The sequence below is a fragment of the Peromyscus leucopus genome, chromosome 16_21, assembly GCF_004664715.2.
Source record: "Peromyscus leucopus breed LL Stock chromosome 16_21, UCI_PerLeu_2.1, whole genome shotgun sequence".
Classification (NCBI taxonomy): Eukaryota; Metazoa; Chordata; class Mammalia; order Rodentia; family Cricetidae; genus Peromyscus; species Peromyscus leucopus.
This window is the reverse complement of record NC_051084.1, coordinates 72,843,788-72,867,838: the sequence shown is the minus strand read 5'-3', so window position 1 is coordinate 72,867,838 and position 24,051 is coordinate 72,843,788. Positions and strand designations below refer to the sequence as shown.

General features: G+C 43.9%; 1 pseudogene; it reads left to right on the top strand.

Moving 5' to 3' along the window:
- The first annotated feature begins 10,681 nt into the window (after positions 1-10,681).
- The window catches only part of LOC114702163, a 36,261-nt pseudogene continuing 22,891 nt past the window's right edge, over positions 10,682-24,051 (top strand).

The window sequence follows — 24,051 nt, the reverse complement described above, 5'->3', positions numbered from 1 at the left end:
GATTTTTGATGGGGATTGAATTGAATATGTAGATTACTTTTGGTAAGATGGCCATTTTTACTGTGTTATTCCTGCTGATCCATGAATTTATGTTTTTTGTTTATTTCTTTCTAAATTTCCCTTTGGGGGAGGATGCCCAAAGGGTGAAGGGTGAAAATGAGCAGGATCAGGATACCTCATGTGAAATTGTCAAAGAATCAATAAAAATTATATTTAAAATTTTTTTTGTTTTCTTTTAAAACCCAGCGAATAACATATACTAATGAGATGTAAAGAGCCCACACCTTGCAAGAGGCTGGTGAGCATGTGATGTGACTTGGTTGCTACAGGAAACCATTGATGGTCCCTCAGATGATTGAGCACAGAATTCTGGTATGGTCCAGCGAGTCCAAGTGCAGTGCATACCTCAAAGAAATGGAAGCCGGGACTCAATAGCCCATGAATGCACACAGATGCTTACAGCAGTACTATTCACAAACAGCCACCAGGGGGCAGTAATTTAAGTCCATGCACAGATGAATGGGTCAAGGAAAATGACACACACTGGAGTAACAGGCAGCTTGAAGAAGTTTAAAAAAAAAAAAAAAAGGAAGACAATATCCCATCTAGGAAAGTCACAAAATAATCACATGATGGTTGGACCAATGCAGAAGAAATGAGAACTTGAGAAGGAGGAAGGAAGACACCGTGTGCCTTAATGAGGAGGCTTGGTGATGTCGGGGCAGCCACCACTTGTGAATCTAGCTGTGGGGCTCATCTATGTGGAAGTCTCTGGTGCAGCAACTGAACTGTGAAGGTCCAACGAAGAGTGTGTTTGTGAGTAACAAGGAGGACCTTTAAAAAATTCAGGACAGACCTACAGGTGCTGAAATACATTTCAAAATTATTAAACTTTAGAAACTGTGTAACCAATCTAGGAGTAAAAAAAAAAAAAAAAAAAAAAAAAAAAAAAAAAAAAAAAAAAAAAAAAAGGATTGGACCCAACACAAAGACTGGCATTTGCAATGTGAAGGGGAAGAACAGACCGGTGGAGAGCACGGTGAACCTGTGAGAAGCAACACTGTGCTCAAAAGGGTTGCAAGTAGTTCAAGGCAGACATGAAAAACTGAAACCACTACAGACTAGATGAAACTCCAAGTAATTATTTTCATAACGGGGTGTGGAAAATGTGACTCCAAAGACAGAAATTACAAGGTATTCATTGCTACATACAAAAGTTTAAAATGAAATGTCTGCGCTTAAGAAATTTGAAGTTAAATAAAAAAATGGAGAAATCTTTACAATGTACATGAGACAATAAAAGGTTAATATCTGCTCGGGCTCAAACACATCTCCAAGTTCCCACTGGCACTTCAGTCATATTTGAAGTGGGGCCTGTGATGGTGACTGGTGAGGACAAGGACGTGAGGAGAGGACTCCATGATGGCATTGAACTCTATGGGAAGAGGAGACTGAGGCCAGCCTGCAGTTCCACTGTGTGCTCATTGCTGCCTGTCAGGCTATGTTGCAGTGGACAGGCCGTCAGGCCCCAAGAGAGTGAGCAGAGGCTGGCACCATGCTCTCGGGCTTCTCAGCCTCTAGAATCCAAGCCAATAAACTTCTATTCTTTTTAAACTACATGGTCTAATATTTTGTTGTACCAACAGAAAACAGACAAGAATAGTATCTGAATATGTAAAGAGCCTTTTAAACCAATAACAATGTAATAATATCTTAATACAAATACATGAACAGAAAACTAGAACAATGTTAGAAGAACAATGTTAAAGTTTCAAGTAAAGCATCATCTCCCTACAGGACTATAGATTTGAGTACCTGGTACTGGGTTGTTGTGGAATATTATTTTGAGATGTGCTGTGGAACATTTGTTTAATGATGGCAAAGAAGTATTGCATTATTTTATGTTGCATTTGTTTAGCTCTGTGAAGCTGTGTTACTTTGCCTGTCTAAAACACCTAATTTGTCTAATAAAAAGATAAACAGCCAATAACAAGGCAGGAGAAAGGATAGGTGAGGCTGGCAGGCAGAAGGAATAAATAGAAGGAGAAAAAGAGAGAAGAAAAGATCTAGGAGCCAGGAAAGAAGGAGAGGAGGACATCAGGGGCCAGCCACCCAGCTACACAACAAGCCACAGGGTAAGAAGTAAATCAAGATATACAGAAATAGAGAAAGGTCAAAACCCAGTGTTGCACAAATCCTAAATGTTCTTTTTTTCACACAAATTTTTTTTAAATGGGGAAATTAACCATTTCAGTGATAATAAGGATTTGAAGTGGTTTTTATGATAACAATAAAAATATGAATTAATAAACAGATTAATAAAAAGGACATAACAATGAACTACAAAATAAAACCAGAAGATACAATTTATATACAGAAATGCCAATTATAAAATACCATAAATCACTACAAGTAGAACACAGATTTGGCCCTGAGATTCTGAGAAGGCAAAGCAAAATAACAGCATATTTTTTGTAAAATATATAATGTTACCATAGCTTTTGAAATTTGGGCCTGGAAAAATCAAAAATATCTCTCATGAACATCTTAATAAAGGGATTGATGTAAAATATGAAACATATTTGTCTCAACATAATTCTAGCAATAATTTCAGATGTATTTACATGTGGTTTCTTTTAAAAATATCAATTTTGGCAATAATGCCAAAACAATATTTCATAAACATTTACAAATACCATGACCAATGAGGAATATTTTATCCAAGAATATGTGGCCACTTCAGAAGAATGAATTACTTTATAATCTTCACTCTAATGAGTATATACATATATACTTGTATTAATACTTATAATACATATACAAAAATGTTAGGTATATTTTAATTTTATTCATATTTAATCATTTGTGATTTTTAGTTCCAAATGTTAGCAAGCACTAATCTATTTTATACTCATATATCCTGAGGTAGTTATCTGAAATGTTGATACAGTAATGACCTTCAGCAAATGTGGTAGTCCCATAATGTCTGTCTGCTAAGGAAATCTTAAATAACTGGAATGAGAATAGTCTCATTTTGCACTACTATTGGATATATCACCAGACATTGGTCCTGAGATTGGATGCAGAACAATCCTTTTACTAGAGTATGACAAATGTCCTTGTGATGGGCAGTTTGGTGGTATCCTCTGAAGGCTTGCCAGAAGGTTGCTGTGGAATTTGGCTTTACAGTATCAATAGAGCCCAGATGAGAGTTCGGTATGTTAGAGGCCAATGGCAGCAGTTAACCTTCAAGGTGAAGGCAAACTTCATCTCAGATGCTGATTTTCAGGGGACCCTAGGAAAAGAAAAGGATCGTACAAATCCCAACTCATGCTAATGGATTATTAATATAATTCCTTTCTGGACAATGTCATATGAGATTACTTGGTACTTGCCTCACTTATTTCTTTATGCCTGCAGATTGAGGGCGGTCTGGCTGCGACATCTGTCACCCCATTGATCACCAGAGTTGACTTGGCTGATCTGGCTGGCTAGGCGGTGTCTCCTTCCTCCCTCACGGCTCCATGTGCATCCTTTCAGAAGCTGCGTGCTGCATCGAAGAGGACAACCTTCCCCAAATAGAGGAGGACCGGTCTTCGGTCAAGGGTATATGAGTAGCTACACTCCCCTGCTAGAACCTCCAAACAAGTTCTCTAGATGTTCTTATAATAAAAACCTGGAGCCAGATATTGAGGTAAATGCTGAAAGATCAGAGAGACAAAGGAACAAGCCACAGCCAACTTTCACCTCTCCAACTCCTCAGCCGAAAAGAGAAGATCCTGTCTCCATGAATCTTCAGACTGAATGCCTCTGAGTTCTCAGCCAAAAGGGGGCTCGTTTCTGTCTCCTCCCACTTTATGTTCCTTTCTCTGCCCAGCCATATCACTTCCCGTCTCAACCTTCTTAGTGCTGCGATTAAAGGGATGTGTCTCCCAAGTCCTGGAATTAAAGGTGTGTGCCACCACTGCTTGGCTGTTTCTCTTTTAAACTGGATTAATCTTGTGTAGTAGAGGGTGGCTTTGAACTCACAGAGATCCAGACAAATCTCTGCCTCCCAAGTGCTAGGATTAAAGGTGTGTGACACCACTGCCTGACCTCTGTGGCTAGCTCTGTGATTGGCTTTGTCCTCTGATATTCAGGCAAGCTTTATTTCTTAGATTACAAATGTATCGCCACAGCCCAGAGGCAAAAGATAGACCAGATAATTTAAGAAAAGCTTGCTAGAAACAAGCCAAGCTAAGGCCAGGCATTCATAAGTAAGAATAAGTCTTCATGTGATTATTTGGGAGCTGGGTGGTGGGTCCTCAAAGAGCAAAGAGTGAAAAATATACATCCACTAGGTGGTCGCACTGTTTGGGAGATCATGAAATCTTTTGAGTGCATGGCGTAACTGATAGATGTAGGCCCCTAGAAGTAGGCTCTAAAGGTTACACCTGCCACCATTTCCAACCTGAGTTCTCTGCTTCCTAATCCTTCAGGATGTGAAGCCGTGACTCAAGCTACTGCCACCAAGAACAGAGCTACCCAGTTGCCATGCTTTCCTTCACAAAAGACTGCTGTCCCCTGACACCCAGCCAGAGAAAACTATCCAAAACAAACACATGCAACTTACCAGTAACTTTCCTGGTGATTAAAAATGTACATTATAATGATGATTTGTATCAAATTAAATACACTAAAAGTTAGAGAACTCAGAGAGAATCCAGGAGAATGGGTACTTGTCACTCCAATTTGGTAGAACTTTTCTAGAAGTTGCTTTGGCAACAGGTATTAAAGTCTCATGTTTCTGTGAGTCGATACAGAAATTCCGAATTTGGCAATTTATCTCAAGAAAATATATGGGCAAAAGTTGTACAGATGTTTATGATTTGAACAAATATACATCGAAGAAATTTAATTATGTGGTTACCGAATGGAATAACACCATGCAACCACTGAAGAGCAGTATTGAAATGTGTTTCCTGAAGCAGGGCACAGTGGTGCAGGCCTGTGACCTCTGGGAGCACTCAGAAGGCAGAGGCACGTGGATCTATGTGAGTTCAAGGCCATCCTGGTCTACAGAACCAGGGGTGCAAATGAAACCCTGTCTCTAAGTAAATAAATAAATAGAAAAAAGAAAGAGATTTTCTAATGGGGAAATAGTTTTTATTTATTCAGAAGAAAATGACATAAGGATTAAAAAGTGATGCGTATGACATCACTTTGTAAAGATCCTACGGTGTGACAAAAAAACCAAACCAAGACGAGCAGTGGTGGCACACGCCATTAATCCCAGCACTTGTGAGTCAGGTGGATCTCTGTGAGTTCGAGGCCAGCCTGGTCTACAGGGCGAGATCCAGGACAGGCACCAAAACTACACAGAGAAGCCCTGCCTCGGAAAAACCAAACCAAACAAACCTTTGGACATGTGGGACTGCAGCCCTCCCTCAGCGTCTCACCTCCCAGCCAGCTTCCTTTGGCTCTTGTGTGTTTCCTGACTAGTCTTTGTTTTTGTTCTAAGAAAGGGTCTGATTTTTTAATCCCACTGGCCTTAAATTTATGACTATTATTTTATAAATAAAACATGCTTTGGAAATAAGAATGGTGCTTTCAGCCTATGAACAAAAAAATATATGTTTCTATCTCAATCGCACATTTGACCAATTAGTATGTTATATGACAGAAGAAAGAAACATTGAAAAGATTTTTCAGCATATGGAAGACGACTCCCGAGTAAGAGAGACGAGCCGTGTAATCATTTCTTGGCTGCTCTGTGATAAACAAAAGTCTAAGCTAACAACAGCAAGCTAGAACTCAAATTACCCTGACAAAATATGCGCACAGCCAAGTCTCCCAAGTCATCAAAACAGCCAGTGCCGAGGGAGCCGGCGGTCAGCAGCTGCCCTGAGTTTTCTGATGTCCTGGGCACAGGGCAGCCATGTGGTTCAGTGGCCCCGGACCAGGTCCCTGCTGCTCATGGCTGCAGTGATGGGAAGGCCCAGCACGCAGCGAACCTGAGAGAGTTCAACTGTCCTGCTCACAGGGTGCAGCCACTGTGCCGTCTAGGATGAGCCCACTGGAGACCCTCGGCCTCCGGGATCTGAGGCCTGAAGAGTGTCTCAGGTGCAGTGCGTCCCTTCCATGCACGCAGTCTGCTGCTCTCCACTGCATGCATAAGGCTCAGCTTAGCTCCGGGAGAGGCTGGGGAGGCTGGGTGCTCTGGGACATCTCTTGGTATCACTGACCTCACTGCCTAGCCTCTGTCTGGGAGTCCGCATGGGCTGGCCCTGAAGGCCTATCTGCCAGTGTCTGTTTACCCAGAGATCACAACACCATAGGCACCCGGGCCAGCTGGGTTGTCTGGCTTCGCCGGCCAGCCTTCCCTTTCTCATTTGGTGGTCTGTGCTCAAGCTGTGTGTTCTCGTGTTCTGTAATAGCCAGGCTTGAAGAGATTGCAAACGACAACGCTGTAAAGATTGGTTCAATATTCCTCGCCAGTGGGAAATACAAAATAAAAACGGCATTTTGATTTAAGAAGAGATTCGCCCACAGCACTCGGATGGTTAAAACTCTCCCTCTGGAGTCAAGCTCCCCACACGTCCGCACACAGAACAGTAGGGGTGACGGGGCAGTCCCAGGCCAGAGCGGGACAATGGAGCCGTCAGCGCGGTCCTCCCCGCTGTGCCCAGCCAATTTGCTCGAATTTGAAGCAGAAGCGTTCCTCCTGGAAGGGTCCTTCAGCCCCCTTTGCTTTTCTGTTGGCTGGGGCAGAGGGTGCCTGTTCAATTCCTAATTGTATAGAGCAGCTGATTGGTGCCCGCTTGGCTCCTGGAACAAATGAAGCGTCGCAGACGTCCTTATTGCTTGCTTACTTAATTGAAAATTTAACAGATGTCAATTGTGACACGCAAACACTTTCTCCCTAGGCGAGGGATTAAGACAAATTTCATTTTCCACCTGGCACCGAAGCCACATTATATTGTATATTGAAAGACCTTTTCTGCCAGAGAAGAAAGAAGCAAAGGAAGTGGGGGAACCATTTTGACTAAGAATCCTGTAATAACAGAAGAAAGTGTTGAGAGGCATTGTCCTGGCCAGCTTTGTTGGTTTAAACTGGACGGCTTGGCTTACGGCGCCACCTAACGGAGATGAGGTAGATTACACGGGGCTGCTGTATTCCCCAGGCGCATGGTCCTAAGGCTGTTTCCTGAGGGATGAGTCCAGGCTCTGGGAGGCTACTTGCTAGTTATATAACCTGGTGCAGGAGGTCACCCGCTCTCAACAGGATCTTCGGCTAAATGGAATGTCTTGGTTTTTTTTTTTCTTTCTGATTTTTTTAACAGCCGTGTGTGTGTGTGTGTGTGTGTGTGTGTGTGTGTGTGTGTGTGTGTGTGTGAGAGAGAGAGAGAGGGGGGGGGGGGGGGGGGGGGGGGGGGAGAGAGAGGGAGAGAGCATGTGGATGTTAGAAGACAACTTGTTGGAGTTGGCTCTCTGCTTCCACCACTTGGGTGCCAGAGATCTAACTCAGGTCATCTGACTTGGCAGAGGGTAGCACATTCACCTCCTAATCATCTCACCAAAATTTGTTATTTTTTGAGACAAAAATCTTAGTAGCCCAGGTTGACCTTGAAATCCTTGTGTAGCTGAAAATGGCCTTGAACTTCTGACCCTTCTGCCTCCACCTCCCCAGTGCTGGGATTAGAGGTGTGTGCCACCACATCCTGTTTATGCCATCCTGGGGATCAAGTCCAGGCTTCCTTTGGATCAGGCAAGCCGTCTGCCTAGCAGGCCACATGCACAGCCTCTTGTGCCCTGTGAGATGGTTCAGAGTGAGAAGGGGGAAGATGAGCATTGCCTTTTGGGACAGTCCTGGGCTGGGAGGTATGCCTCCCAGCGCTTTGGAACGCTGCAGCAGGGCGGGGGGGGGGGGGGGGTGCCTTGAAGCTGGACTGATGATGGGGAACTTGGGGATTGTGGTACAACAGACAGCGCTTATCTCCTTTCAGGGTGTCCTTCAGCTCCCAGTAGCCGGGAGTGTGATCATTCAGTCCTGTTGAGGAATCTGACTGACCACAAGGGCCCCACACTCCTTGGGCTCTGCCCAGTGTTTTAGCACCCGGTGGTGGCTGGGAGACGCCATACAACCTGCTCCCTTCTACAACCTGCTCCCTTCTACGGCCGCCGTGCCACGGGAGGTGTGGGGATGAGGGCAGCTTGCGCTCATAGATCAGCTGTGGAGAAAGACACAGATGCAACGGTGGGGAAAGATGAAGGCTGCTGCAAGCCTCGGGAAAATGTAATGGAATCCAGCTACGCTCACAAAAGCTACTACTTGGAAAGGTCAAGGACTTTTCCGAAGGTCAAGACAATAACTTAAGAAGTCTTGGTGATATTTTAGCTTTTGTATATGTATTAGCTAGTTCCTAAAATGATTTTCTTGTGTGCTTCCAAGAACTCCTAACAGTGTATTTATCTAAAATACCTATCAAGCATCCAAGGCCAAAGGAAACAACAGCTGTCTCCTAGGTCAGGAGGATAGCTTTATTTCTTGTGCAGTTTAGTGTGAGACCCTCCTTTCTTATACAACCTTACTAATGACCCCTAACTTCTTACCTAACCACTTCTAGGAATGTAAACTGATCCCCTTTTTGATATACTAGCCAGTCATTAGCACTCAGTAAACCTCCTCCTTTAACCACTCCCATTTTGGGTTGTAAAAGCCTGACAGTCACTGCCTGAGGGAAATTCTTACCTACCTTTATGACCCCATAGAATTCAAGCCTGGTGACCTTGCTCTGCCAGAGGATTGCTATTGCTTGGGTTTATAACTGGATTCCTGAGAGACTTGGGGGAACAGAGAGAATAAGGAGACAGAGAGGAGGAAAGAGAGAGGAAAAAAGAGAACAGAAGAACTAGATGGGTAAGAACTGGAAAGGAACAGACTAGATGGGAAGAACTAGATTGAAGGGCTAAAAGAGAGTACTAGAGGAACGAGATGGAAGATGAAGAAGAGCCAGATGGGGAAGAACAAGATGAGGAAGAAGGAGATGGGAGAGGAGCTGATATGGGAAAGAACTAGATGGATGAGAACCTAGATGGGGCAGAACCAAGATGAAGGAATTTAGATAGAACCTAGAGGAGACAGCAGATAAATGTAGAGAGAAATCAGCCAAGAAAGGAACTAGGCATGAGAGCAGAGTAGAAGCTGTGTAGAGGGAGAACTACTCGGAAGAATAAAATGTATGGACTAAGGAGTTTCCTGTACATAGATTCATTTCCTATCATCAAAGATTAAATTATCAGCTGGTTGTAGATTCTTCCCTGACCCTGGGAAGGGACTATCAAGGGCCTGGACCCCCCAAGTCCCCAGTAGAAGGTGTGGCCACCGAATCAGACCCCTCAGCTCTTGACCACAGCTTCTGGATGAAGCCTAGCCTAGTCAGATGCTGGGGGATGCATGCAGCAAAGCCATAGAACCCTCCCTAAGGAAGCAAAAGGGGGTAGGCCTGCAGCCACGTGAACTATAGTAGATGTCTTAGACAAAACATCAAAAGCAACCTGGGGAGGAAAGGGCTTATCTCATTTTACAGATTATAGTCCAGGGAGTCAGGGCAGAAGCTCAAGGCAGGAACCTGGAGGCAGGAACTGAAGCAGAAGCCATGGAGGAGTGCTGCTTACTTGCTTGCTCCTCATGGCTTATGCATTTTGTGCACTTACAGCATCCAGGACCATCAGCCCATGATCTGGACATGATCAGCACAGTGATCTGGACCCTCCCATATCAATCATCAACCAAGAAAATGCACCACAGTCTTGTCCAGTCTGCGGGGAACATTTTCTCAGTGGAGGTTCCCTCTTCCCAGATGACTGTTTACGTCAGGTCAGCACAGTAGACAGGTGTTGCTCTGCCAGCCACGTGTAGGGAGGTTTGCTCCACGTGAAGTGATGACCCACACAGCTTCCCTTTGTCCCCTACAGTGTAATTCCCCATGCAGACCCTTCTTCATAATGCTGGAATAGAAACTGGGTGACTTGTAATGCTTTCCACACAGTGGCTTGTAGGTGGCCCCATGCATTCAGAATGGCTCTAATTTTTATGTTTAAAAGTGTATGTCTGTATCTGGGTGTAGGTATGTTGGCATCAAAGGGATTCCCTTTGAGCTGGAGTTAACACAGGTGGGAACCACTGGTATGGGTGACGGGAACAAAACTTGGATCCTCTGCAAGAGCAGTGCTCACGGTTAACCTCTGAGCCATCTCCAGGCTCTGGAAGTGTTTTCTGAGGTCAGCTACCTACCATCACCTTCCCACCTTACTATCGTTTTTATGAAGCTCATCGAGGAGAAACTGTGAGGAAATCTAATAGAAAATACTGCTCTTTTATATAATGATTTGCTTTACTCACGTCTGAGACCCTATTTATGAATCTCATGTAGCCTGCTATTCTTATTCTAATAACCATCTTATAAGACATTAATAGCTGTTTCTCACGAGTGTGTCAACACACATTTTGAATCACACCCTCAGATTATTTTTAACATGACAGGACTTGAGTTGTATTCCTCTCACGGCATTTGTTTGAAACAGTGTCTGTTGATCAGTTATAAATAACACCAGCCTGAGAATCACCTGGGGATAGCAATATAAATGCTCTTTTATCATCCTTTAATAATGCAGACAGGGCAGAGCCAGGCCAGCAGCCATGCCCACAGCTGGGCTGGCGGGGGTCAGCACTGTGCAGGGGTCAGTCAGAGTGAGGTGCCGACGGGAGGAAGAGGCAGTGCCACAAACGACCAGCATCCGGGAAGCAGCAGGACACAGGCCTCCAAAGCCCAGCGGAGTGCGCCTGCCGGTATGGTGAGATAGACCCAGTGTGTGGGTTCAGGTAGAGCAAGGGAGTCAGGCGCACAGGAGAGATGTGTCCCAGTACAGTGTTAGACCTGGCTGAGGAGCCCGTTTGTACCAGGGACAGAGTGGCAACAGGTATGGAAGATCTAAAAAGGTTTCTAGTAATGTTTTAAAACACAAGTGTGTATTTTGTGAGGAGGGAGAGCTGTGCATATCATGTGCAAAGATCAGTGGACAGCTGTCTGGAGTCAGCTCTTCTTCCACCAGGGGGTTCTGAGCATCAAACTCAGGTGTCTGGCTGGGCAGCAAGTTCCTCTAACTGATGGGCCGTATTGCTCTCAGCCTTTTTTTTTTTTTATGTTGAGATCGTAATAGGAGATCTCAAGTCCTCAGAAAGGTGAATGAGTGAATGAGTTATTGGAAGTTTCATGAGGAAAGGTATTTATACTGTTTCAGTGTTGAATTCAACAAAAGGCCAGGAGACAAAGGAGGTTGTCCAGACTGAAAGAGATAAAGACACTCAGAACAGATGGGGTGTGCTCTGGCTTTAGGGCAGTGCGGAGGAGCTAGAGAGGTGGATCACGGAGTGCTTGCTGTGGAAGCACCAGGACCCGAGTTCAGATCCCCAGCTCCCATGTAAAAAGGCAGGTGTGGAGATGCACATCTGTAATCCCAGTCCTAAAGAGGTAGAGAGAGGAAGGTCCCCGTAACACACTGGCCAGCTGGTCCTGTGGAATCAAGCTCCGAGTTCTGTGACCGTCCTTGTCTCAGAACAGAAGAGAGAGACAGAGGAAGACCTCAGCATCCAAACACACCTGAACACATGGGTATTAACACACAGAGAGAGAATCACTGAGACTGAGAGGAAACCTTAACCAAGTTTGAGGATTAGCCTGCCAAACCGGGCCAGTGTGATCTGGTTTTCTCGTCAGTGCTGTGGCCACACAGAAGCAAGTCCTTGTTTGTAGCAAATGCTAAGATACTTGGAGATGATGTCTCTGCAGTTCAGCAGGTGTGGAGGTTTGAATAAGAATGGACCCCATAGGCTCACAGAGCTCCATGTTTAGTAACCAGAAAGTGCCACTACTTAGAGGGATGAGGAGGTGTGGCCTTGTTGGAGGGAGTGTGTCACTGGGGCCTTCAAAAGCTCCCCTCTTCTTTCTCTCTGTCTCTGTCTCTGTCTCTGTCTGTCTCTCTCTCTCTCTGTGTCTCTGTCTCTCTGTCTTTCTCTCTCTCTGTCTGTGTGTGGGGGGGTTGTATCTCTGGCTCTGTGTCCTCCTCTGCCACACTTGCAGATCAGGATGTAGAATTCTCAGCTCCTTCTCAGCACCACATCTGCCTGCATGTCACCATGCTCCTGCCATGATGATAATGAACTTTAATCTCTGAAACTGTAAGCGAGCCCCAGTTAAATGCTTTCTCTTACAAGCGTGGCCACGGTCATGGTGTCTCTCCACAGCAGTAAGACAGTAACTAAGACAGGAGTCTTAAATTATAGTGGACTTTTCTTTTGGAATTTGGGATTGTTTCCTAGTTGTCAATTCCTATTGTCTGACAAAATCAGAGTTCTTGGGAGCAGGCCAGGAACATAACCGCTCTACCCCTCACAGGGCTCAGAGCACTCTACCGCCCCCTGCTGGGCAACTGCAAGAACAAACTAGGAAATTGACTGCTGACTGGAGTGGGATTTTGCTATAAGATTTGTTAGCACACTGAAAGCATCTTTTCTTCCCATCACATACATAGACTTCCATTTGCCCACGAGGTGGAATAATGGAAACTATGTGAATGTTTCCATTTGAAATGGCCACAATAAAACACAAAATAAATGGCACAACAGCTTTGAAAACACTAACAACTGTAGTAAGGAACAGCAGTGCCTGGGAAACTGCCAACAAGGTGAGCCAGCTGTCCTGACAGACTTTCTAGGCTGCAGCATGGGGAAGGGGAAACTGAGGTAGAGCACAGGAACTCCCTGGATTAAAGAGGCAAGCCATGAGTCCAGGGAGCTCGTGACAGAAGGCTGGTGACACCAGAGAGCTCCCTAAGTATAGGAAAAGGATCCTCCAGGGATCCAGCAGAGGCTGATGGGCACACGTGTGCGGAGTCAGCAGGGCAGAGACAGGCTCCCCTGAGGGACCAGCACCTGCATCCTCCTCACTTGATGAGTGCGAGTTTCTGTCGAGTGTGGTGCGTAACACTGTGAGCACAGTCTAGACCATTGAGCTGTACACTTCAAATGGTTAAGATGGGCCAGCGTGGTGGTGCACATCTGCAATCCAAGCTTCTGGGATGCTAAAGCAGGAGGACCTTAAGTTCAAGGCCAACCTGAGCTCAGCAGTGAGGCTCTCTCCAAAACCAAAAACAGAACAAAAGCTAACATGGCAAGTTTTATTATAAAGTCACTGCAGAAGAGACCATTGGCTTATTGAACAACAACAATAAAACAACATATTGCAGTGGTCATCTAATGTAGTAACATTTCCTCGGGAGATGTGAACAAATGTCCACTCACCATAACGGAGCACCAATAACAGACTAAAGCAAAGACCATGTCCAAGTCCAACTTGGTGAATGGATGAGTTTATTGGGCTTCCTTATAGGAACACAGTGAAGGGTTCCTTACAGGAGCACGGTGACCCCCAAACAGCTGCACCACCACGTGCCCCGCCCACATCAGATGATGACTTGGTGAAAGGTGCATTGTAGACATCACCCCCACCCTGTTAACCGCCCACTCTCTGCGAACTCTAGCGTCCGCAAAGGTCACTTGTAGCCTGGGGAATGGATCAGGAGAGAACAATGGCTGGAATCCCAGGTGAGGGTCCTGCAGCCTAAAATACCCTGCCCATTCTCCTAGGGCCTGTAACAGCATCACCATCACCCAGGCCTGTCTAGCATGGTAGTGAATGACTTGTTGCCATGGTTACCATGTCACTGTAATCTCAGCTTTAAGATGTCAATGGAAATGATCTTGTTATTCCCATAGGGGAAAGCCTACTACAACATTGTCACGAGCTTAAATTTAAAAACTCAAAGACAGAGGAAGGGGAGAAATGAAGGATATGAGCAGTGGCCTAATATGATGTGGAAAGATAAAGATGTGTTTGGAGAAAAACTAAGTCCAGTTAAATATAACAATGCTTAATTGATCAAGAAGAGGGTTCTCACCATGGTGAGAACACACCTGTGGTTAGAGGACGCAGGAGTCAAAGGCAAGTGGATCTCTGTGAGTTTGGGGCCAGCCTGATCTATACAGCAAGTTCCAGGATGGCCATGGCTACATGGTGAGACCCTGACTTTAAAAAACAAAGAATCACAATAGCCACAAATGTCCCCCAAGGTAGGTGGGATTATCTAGCAAACCCCTGCCACTGAAATTGCTCAACCTTGTGAATTTGTTGTTATTCAATAAACCTGACCTTGTAGAAAACCTCAAACATCTGTGTTTGTGGCATAACACACTCACTACACCAGCTAAGGCGCACTTAACTCTACAAAGTTCGCTTTGGACAAAACGCTATCACCCAAGTTTAGGGCAAGTTTTTATGAAATACTAAACATTTAATTAATTTAATTAATCTAAATGACTCAGAAGAAAACTGAAAGAGACAAATCGGGACAAAGAACAGGGAACGAGTATGAAATCTGAAGAGTTAAGTCAGTCACTAGATACACTGATGTCAAAACCATAGCGCTCATCTTGAATTAACAAATAGTTTATTCTGGAGCTATTTCGAGTGACTGTGGCCCAGGAACACAGATTTAAGTTACTCCAAACTCCATGTTCCAACATGGAAGCAGTTATAGTTTAATAAAACAAAGAAAGTCATAAATCCAGACTAATTTAAAATACGTTGGTAGGCACACCAGCGAGGCAGATACAATGAGATGGGGTAGCTCTTCATTAGACCTAAGGTGCTATCTGATGGCATTCATGACTTTTGGAATGGTAGAAGCTAGTGTTCTGCTGAGTTAATAGCTTCTGAGAGGTTTTTGTTTACTATCCAGGTGTTAGTTCAGTTACAGAATTGGACAAGGAATGGTTGTTCCAGAAAGCTAAACTAGCCCAAGATAAGCAATTAGCCTCTGAACCTGCAAAACTCCAGTGTCTCCACAGTACTGAGATTCCAACAGGTCTCTGCAGACACAGACTCTTTCCAGGAGCTTCATCACAACAAGACAGTCCTTCTTTTCTGGAATGTTCCTTCACAGATGTAAATGCTTACCAAAGTACCCCTTAGAAGTCCATGTGCTGACTTGATATCCTGCATTTAGAGGTGGTTCTCTGAGGAAGGGGTTGGATCGCGAGGGCTCTGACCTATGTAACAGAGGAGCTGTTACAGCTGAGTTACTAGGAGGAAGCGGATCACCATGGCTGTGATTTTGAAGGATGTGATACCTGCAGATATCTGGGTTTGGAGGGCACAAGCAGAGGGGTTCCAGGTTCTTGTATCCCCACCCTCAACAAAGACTTGAACAGACACACGCAGTGACAGCAAGAGCAGAGATAGTTTGCTAAGAGACAGAACACTGCCAATGCAGATGAGGAGGAGCAGCTGGAACGAAGAGACCAAGTTTAGGAACTCAAAGGCCCCCCTGCGCACGGAGCTGGGCTCTTAGCTATTGCTGTTACCACAGTACAGGCTTTTTGTCTCATTTGCATGATGTGGGCTTCTCTGGTTATGCATCTGTACCATGTTGCTCCCCATCCCACTCCATCTGCACACACCTCACAAGCATCTTAACCTGGAGATGGATGTTGGAGTATTATGATGAGCCGAAGGTTGCTGTCAGAAACTCCGGAGTGCCTGCGCCTGTGCCAGGGCACAGCTGGCTTTCGTTGGCCTGGTGGGGCAGTGTAGGAGGTATTCCAGCATCCTCTTTGACAACCTGGTTTCCCATATGCTAATTTCATAAGGCTTGGTGCAAGTTCTATACAGGTTTCATTCCCTTCTCACTCTTCTGTGGCAGGCACATCCATCACCGACACCCTTCTGTCTCTCTGTCTGTCTGTCTCTGTCTGTCTCTCTCTCTCCTTCCTGGCTGCCATCATGGGAACAGCCTAGGCCCATGTAGGCTTCTTCTATCCTGGGGCGTTGCCATCCACAGCCTAAAAACAATAGAGCCAGCAGTGGAGTGAAAGCTCTGAGACTGACCTTAAATAAATATCTCTACCTTTAAACTGTTTCCCCCAAGTGCTTGTCACTGGGTGAAAACAAATCAGTAGGTACTCCACACATACCAGTTAAAACACATAAAAATGCAACCTGGCAGTATTTAGAAGAAACGTTTCATTTTTAATGTATTTATTATATTTATTATTTATTTATTAAATATATAAAAATATATTATATCTGTTATGTGCCTGAGTTATATGTGCACCATGTGTATGAGGAGCCTATGGAGGTCACCAGAGGTGTCACCGGATCCCTAGAACTGGAGTTACATATATTTGTGAGCCACCACGCGGCACTGTGAACCAAACCTCTGCAAGAACCATAAGAGATCTTACCAGTGATTCATGTCTCCATGCCTCAAGAAATGCATTTTAGATATGTGGACCTATGTAGTTCAAAAGAGAGAATATTGGTAAGGGTGTTACAGGGAGCCCACCAGAGATGACCACCCAGATGCAGTTAATAGCAATTAAAAGTCTTTATTCCAGTTGGTTGGGACTATGCTAAGGTATTTGGGGACCCAGGTTTAGCCCCATGTGTCTAAAACATGAGGTTTCTGAGGGCAGAAACCATGTCCTGGTACCTTGCTGGACAGCGTGAGGGAGGGGATAGCCTTCATGTAAGCAAACAGTTTGACAGAAGCCAAGGCAAGTGGTTAGCTGGAGGGCGAGGCTTGCACAAGCAGGTAGTCTAACAGCGCTGAGGGAAGTTAGCGAGGACATCCTCACCTCAGCTTCCTAGAAGAGATGTTTTCCACGGGAGTCCCCATCAAGGAGATCAGATTCTACTTACACCTGAAATGGCCTCAGCAAGAATACAAGGTGGAGGGGCCTCTTCACTGCCTCACACTGTCACAAGGATGTGCCCTCAGGCACGAGTCGAGAGGATGTGGCCATGGCTGAGGACTTGGCTCTGGTACAAACCGTACAGGTAAAGTTTAGAGCCAGTCACAGGGTATTGCAGAGATATAACCCTGCATGCCTGGCCACCAGGAAATCTGAACTCTCGGGGACAGATGCCTTCCCACCCCAGACCTGGACACAGCTAGTGCACCCAGTCCCTGCGGGAGTCACAGTCAAGGATGCCTCTCACCACACTCTTCCTCCCGTCTATATTCCTGGCCCAGGCTCCTCCATCTACAGAGCCTTTTGCAGGTACCTCAACTAAAAGTGCATTTTCAGGGCCTCAAAATCACCTTTTTTGCATTATAAATCAGTGTTTATTGTGATTTCCCCATTTTAACCCCTCCCTTGCCCCTTGACCCTTGACCCTCCCCTATTCTCTACCATAGGATCCATAACCTAGCCCAGATTGGGCTCAGACTTGTGATCCTCCTGCCCCTGTCCCCCAAGTGCTAAGATTTACATGCATGGAACAACACACCCGCTCTCCCTTAGCAGGAAATAATGCCCACTTCTGTCAGTACACGGGTTGGGGCAGGAGTCGTGGAGCAGACTTTGAGAGCTGGGACTTTTCCTCCTTAGCATACACAGTTCCAGTGAGGCTACATTGACTGTCCCACACTTACTCAGTGAACATGAAATACCCCCACACAACAGCAGGATGTAGATTATTTTCAAGTACAAGCTATGCTCTGAGTCTGAAAACAGCCTCAACATGGGATAGCGATCCAGGTGATGTAAAATGTTCTTTGGCCACAAAGGAATTAACTTGGAAGTCAGTTACAGAGAGATACCTGGGAAATACTCAAATTGGAACTGAAATAACATGCTTCTAAATAAGCCAGAGGCCAAAAGACAAAGGGGGGAAAGTAACAAGTATTTTGAACTGAGTGAAAATGAAAACAACATGTAAGGATGTGTGAGCCGTTACTCACACAGTGCCAGGGGAGGTCTATGGCACCATGTGTCTGCATTAGAAAAAGGGACTCAAGGGAATCACTTTAGGACACTTCTCAAGAAATTAAGTTCCTTTCTTCCAGCCCATCTTGGTCCCTTTGTGATACCCACAAACCTGCAGACCACTCTCTACCAGGGACTCCCAGTGGCCATTTATGGTCCTCCTTGTCCTTCACTCCAGTCTCTCCAGACTTCCTCTTGGTCCTGCCATAGCCTGCCTGCAGAAGCCCCTCCTCCCAGCCCACCCTCATCACCCAGGGAGGGACTCCACCACTTGGTGCGGACCAGGTTCTCTCTAGGTCTTTCTCACTGCCCCCCTTAGCCTTTCCTTCTAGTTCCTTTGTGATACCTGCTGACCCACAGAACCACTCCCAACCAGTGACCGACCCTACAGCTGCCACACTAGGCTAGGAACCTGAGTAGGCAACAGCAACCCAAAAATGGACCACCTATCCAGCAAAGGCAAGAACCATATTTCTACTCCAAGAAACAGTTAAAATGCCATAACTTTAGATGCCTAGATCCCAGTGCAAAGTCTCAAAAATGAACAGCCAAGACAATATGCCTCCTCTAGAAGCCAACAACCCTATTGCAATTGGCCTTGAGAAAAACTGAAGCATAAGATAAGGACTTCAAAATAGCAATTATGAATATGTTCAAGGACCTTAAAGATGATGTGAATAAATGCCTTAATAAAGAGCGTGAAAATACAAACAGTTGAATGAAATAGTGAAAACATTTCAAGACATGAAAGTAGACTTTAATAATAACAAAAACAACAAAATAGAATCATCAAGGAAGACCCAAACTGAAATAAAACTGGAAATGAAAACCTCAGGATGCCAAACAAAACCTCAGAGGTGAGCCGGGAGATTAAAAGGCACAAAAGAAAGAATTTAAGGTCTTGAACACAAGCTAGAAAAAATGGACAGCTCAGCCAAAGAAAATGTTATATCTAAAAAAAATCCAGATACAAAACATCTAGGAAATCAAAGACACTATGAACAGATCACATCTATGAATGATAGGTATAGAGGAAAGCAAGTAAACCCAGGTCATAGACACAGAAAATATTTTTAACAAAATAATAGAAAATAATTTTCTCAATCTTAGATGTCTATCAAGGTACACGAAAATACAGAATACCAAATAAACAGGATCAGAAGAGAAATCACCCATGATATATACTAATCAAAACACTAAATGCACAGAACAGAAACAGGACATTAAAAGCTGCAAGGGAAAAATACCAAGTCACATCTAAAGGTAGTCCCATTAGAATAACACCTTACTTTTCAATGGAGGCTCTGAAAGCCAGAAATGCTTGAATATATGTTCTACAAACTCTAAGAGATCACAGACACCAACCCAGACTTCTATACCCAGCAAAACCACCAATCACAATCAAAGGAGAAAGAAAAACACAATAATGCTAAATTTAAGCATTTTCTATCACAAATCCAGCTCTACAGAAAGCACTTAAAGTAAAACTTCAGTCTGAAGAGATTAACTACACCCAAGAGGACACAAGGAATAAATAATCTCAGAACAGAAAATCAAAAGAGAAAGGGAAAGCCCTGTACCACCACAAGAAAAACACTGCTCATTATAACCCTCAACATTAATGGTCTTAATTCCCCAATAAAACAAAGGAGACTAACAGACTGGATTATAAAACAGGATCTATCTTTCTACTGCATCCAAGAAACACACCTCACCATCAAGGACAGACAGGTTGAAAAAATTTATGCCAAGCAAATGGACCAAGCAAGCAAGCAGGTATAATTATTTTAATATTTGACAAAACAGATGTTAAACCAAAACTAATCAGAGGAGACAGGGAAGGATACTACATACTCAGCAATAATTAAAAAAATCACCAAAAGGATGTTACAATTCTAAACATTTATAACCAAACACAAGGGCATCCAAGTTTAGAAGAGAAATTCTACCACAACTAAAATCACATACTGACTCTCATGCAGTCATAGTGGGTGACTTTAATATGATCAGCCACACAAAAAAATAAACATAGAAATGCTGACGTTAAATAACATCATCAATGAATGGGACCTAACAAATATCTACAGAACATTCCACTGAAACACTATGGATATAATTTCTTCTCATAAGTTCTTTTTGGAACTTTCTCCAAAATTGACATCAGACTTGGACACAAAGCAAGTCTCAATAGATAGAAAATTGAAATAACAACCTATCTGACTACCATAGATTAAAGCTGCTAACTCATGGAAGGTAAACAGCTCACTACTGAATGAAAACTGGCTCAAGACAGAAATCAAGAAGGGATTTATAACTTTTTGTAACTGAATAAAAATAAAAACACAACATAGCCAAAACTATGGGACACATGATATGACCTATTAGCACATGATATGATTTTATACATAAAAGATCCTTAAAAAAAATCTTGGGGTAACTTAACTAAAAAGGTGAAAAAATTGTATAGACACCAGAAGATGGAAAAATCTTCCATGCTCATGGATTGGTAGGACTGATATAGTAAAAATGGCCCTCCTACCAAAAATAACCTACAGATTCAATGCAGTCACCATCCAAATCCCAACACAATTCTTCACAGAAATTGAAAAGTCAGTCTTCACCTTCCTATGTAAACACAAAAATCCCAGGATAGCTAAAACAATACTGAATAATAAAAGAACTGGGTTATATATCACCATCCCAAATTTCAACTTGTATGACAGAGTTATAGTAATAAAAACAGCCTGGAATGGGCATGGAAACAGATATGTTGATCAATAGAACAGAAATGAAAATCCAGACATAATTCCACATACCTACAGACACCTGATTTTTGACAAAGACCCCCAGAAGACACACTGGAGAAAACATAATCTTCACCTAACAGTGCTTTGCAGACTGGATGGCTGCTGTAGAAGACTGAAATAGATCCACATCTGTCACCCTGCACAAAACTCAATTCCAGATAGAGCAAGATCTTCAACATTAGATCAGACCCCCTGATCTGGTAGAAGAGAAAGAAAGGACGAGGCTTGAACTTACTGGAATAGGAAAGGACTTTCTGAACAGAACTCCGGCAGCACAGACATTAGGACCTGTTGTTGTTGCTGTTTTTCTCTTTTTGGGGGACCTGCAGCCCAGCTCCCAAATAAACACACACAGAGGTCTATTCTTAATTATGAATGCCTGGCCTTAGCTTCTAGCCAGCTTTTCTTAACTCTAAATTGACTTGTTTATCTTTCTGCCTCTGGCTTTTCCATTCTCTTACTTCTGTAAATCTTAACTCTCACTTGGTGGCTTGCTGTAGAGCAGGGTGGCTGCCCCTGGAGTCCTCCTGATGCTCTGGCTCCTTGATCTCTCCTCCCAGATTTCTCCTTCTATGTATTCTCTCTGCCTGCCAGCCCCACCTATCCTCTCTCCTGCCTTGCTATTGGCAGCTCAGATTTTTATTAGACAGGTACAGTAACATAGCTCCACAGAGTTAAACAAACGCAACATAAACAAAAGTAACACGCCTTAAAGCAATATTCTACTACAAAGAAAAATGTAACAAATGGCATCTCATGAAGTTAAAAAGCTGTACAACGAAGGACACCATCATTCAAGCAAAATAACAGTCTATGGAATGGGAAAAATCTATACCAAATATAAATCTCACAGAGGGTTAGTGTCTAGAATACATAAAGAACTTTAAGAATGAACATTGGAGGCTGCAGAGATAGCTCAGTGGTTAAGAGCTCTGACTGCTCTTCCAGAGGACCCAGGTTCAATTCCCAGCAACCACATGGTGGCTCACAACTGTCTGTAACTTCAGTTCTAGGAGACCCGATATCCTCAGACATACATGCAGGTAAAATACCAATGTACATAAAATAAAATACCACCAATGCCGGGCAGTGGTGTGTACACCTTTTAAAAAAATGAACATCAAGGAAACAAATAGCCCAATAAAAATGGGGTACAGTGTTCCCAAAAGATGAAACACAAATGGCTGAATTTTCAACATCCTCAGCCACCAGGGAAACACAAATTAAAAACCACTTTGATATTTCATCTTACAGGAGTCAGAATGGCTAGGATTAACAAAACAAATGACGACAGTTCATGCTAGCAAGGATGCTGGGAAAGAGGAACATTCATGTGTTACACAAATTGGTACAGTCAGTATGGAAATCAGTGAGGTGTTTCCTCAGGAAGCTGGGAATTAGTTTACCTCAAGATCCAGCTATTCCACTCTTGGGCATATAACCAAAGGAATCCACCTCTTAGTATAGAGACACCTGGTCATCCATGTTATTACTGCTGTATTTATAATAACCAGAAACTGGGAGCAGCCTAGATGTTCATCAGCTGATTGGCAGATAATGAAAATGTGGCACGTTTACCCAATGGAACATTATTCAGCTGCTACTAAAAGTGAAATTATGAAATTTGCAGATAAACGGATGGAGCCAGAAATAATCATCCTGAGTGAAATAACCCAGACCTCAAAAGTCAAATATTTCATGTTTTCTCTACAATGTGGATGTTAGCTCTTAATCTTTCAATATGAGTGTTTCAGTCTGAATTACCACAGAGGTTAGGTACCTAGTAAGGAATAAGGGAGTCTTCCAGGGAAGGGGAAGTAGAATATATTGTTTTGGAGAGACAAGTGGAAACTAGGACAAGAGGGACACATGGGTGACCCCAAAGCAGCCACACTGGAAAGTCTTCACCCAGCACAGACGACGGGGAACTAGACAGAGCTCCATTAGGCTAATATTCCCCACATATATACGCCAGCACCTCCAAGGACCAAAGTCATGTGCAGTCGGGGCAGAACTGGACACCAATGGCTGGAAAGAGTGGCTAGAACTTCAACGACCCTCCCTACCCCTTCCATCAATGAGGGAATATGAACAGTCAACCAGCTTGTGGTGATTGCCATGGCCTCTTGCAAGCAGGCACATCTGATGAAGCTGTGGCATTTTGCTTGGAGGACTGCATTCTACAACAGATGCTTAGCACGTAAATCACTGCGGAGATAAAAGTCAAGAATCACAACAGGTTCTCATCTGTAGTGAGATGGCTATTATCAAGAAGACGGCAGATAACCTAATCAAGTCTGAGAGAAGCAGCAAGTTTTCTTGTAGTGACAGAATGGAGTCCAACAGGCAAAAATGTTTTGTTCAATTAAATGCTATTGAAAAACTGGAATCAACTCAAATGTCAGGCAATGGTTGTCAGCGTGGTAACCTGCAAACTCAAACACTGTCCAAGCACATTAAAATGCATAGCGTAAAATTGTGGTCTAATGTTAAGTGAATAAAGATGGGAAATTATCCCTAAAACTAAGGGTGATTAATTTCCTCCTCTTAGACAGAGCTTGATTTAAGCACACTAGTAAAAAACAGAAATGGTAAATATTTTTAAAGTTATTGATTTTACATTTGGTGGCTTCAGGCCAGCTAGTTCTAATTATTTTTATGCAATGATTCGGGAGCTAAGTAGATGATGGATGGAAGAAACTTGTGCGTGCTTTCCCAGGAGTTTGAACCACCCGGCTACCGGACACATTGGGCAAATGGACTAGATACTGACTGTGAAAGGCTGCTGTCTCTGATGGAACAGACTGTAATCCAGGGTACCTGGGAGTCTGAGGCAGGGGGATCCTAACTTGAAGGTCTGCTTAGTGCAGAATGAGTGAGTCCGAGGCTAGTCTGGGCAACGTAGTGAGACCCTTTTTGGAAAGAAAAATTAAAAAAGAAAGACTGAGGCCGAGCTCAGCGGTAGAGTGCCCTTTGAGACAGGGAGGGTACACTGCAGGGACACCCACTAGTGTGGCTACTGTGCTCGAAACCCAAAAGCTAGGAGCTGGAAGTCACTAGTTCAGAGTACTAGATGTAAAGCAAAGAATAACCAGGCTACAACCTATAGCTCCAGAGAAGCTAGCTAACAAGGAGGACCCTAAGAGGGACACAAGGATTGCCCTGGGAAGGGGAAATAGATGAGATCTCCATGAGTAAACTGGGGATGGGTGAGCAATGGAGGGTAAGGGGTTGGGGATGAGAACATAAGGGAACGGGATGGCCCAGCTGTAACAGGAATGGAGTGGGAGAGCAATGGAAGAGATACCATGATAGAGGGAGACATCATGGGGATAGGGAGAAACTGGGTGCTAGGGAAGTTCCCAGGAATCCACA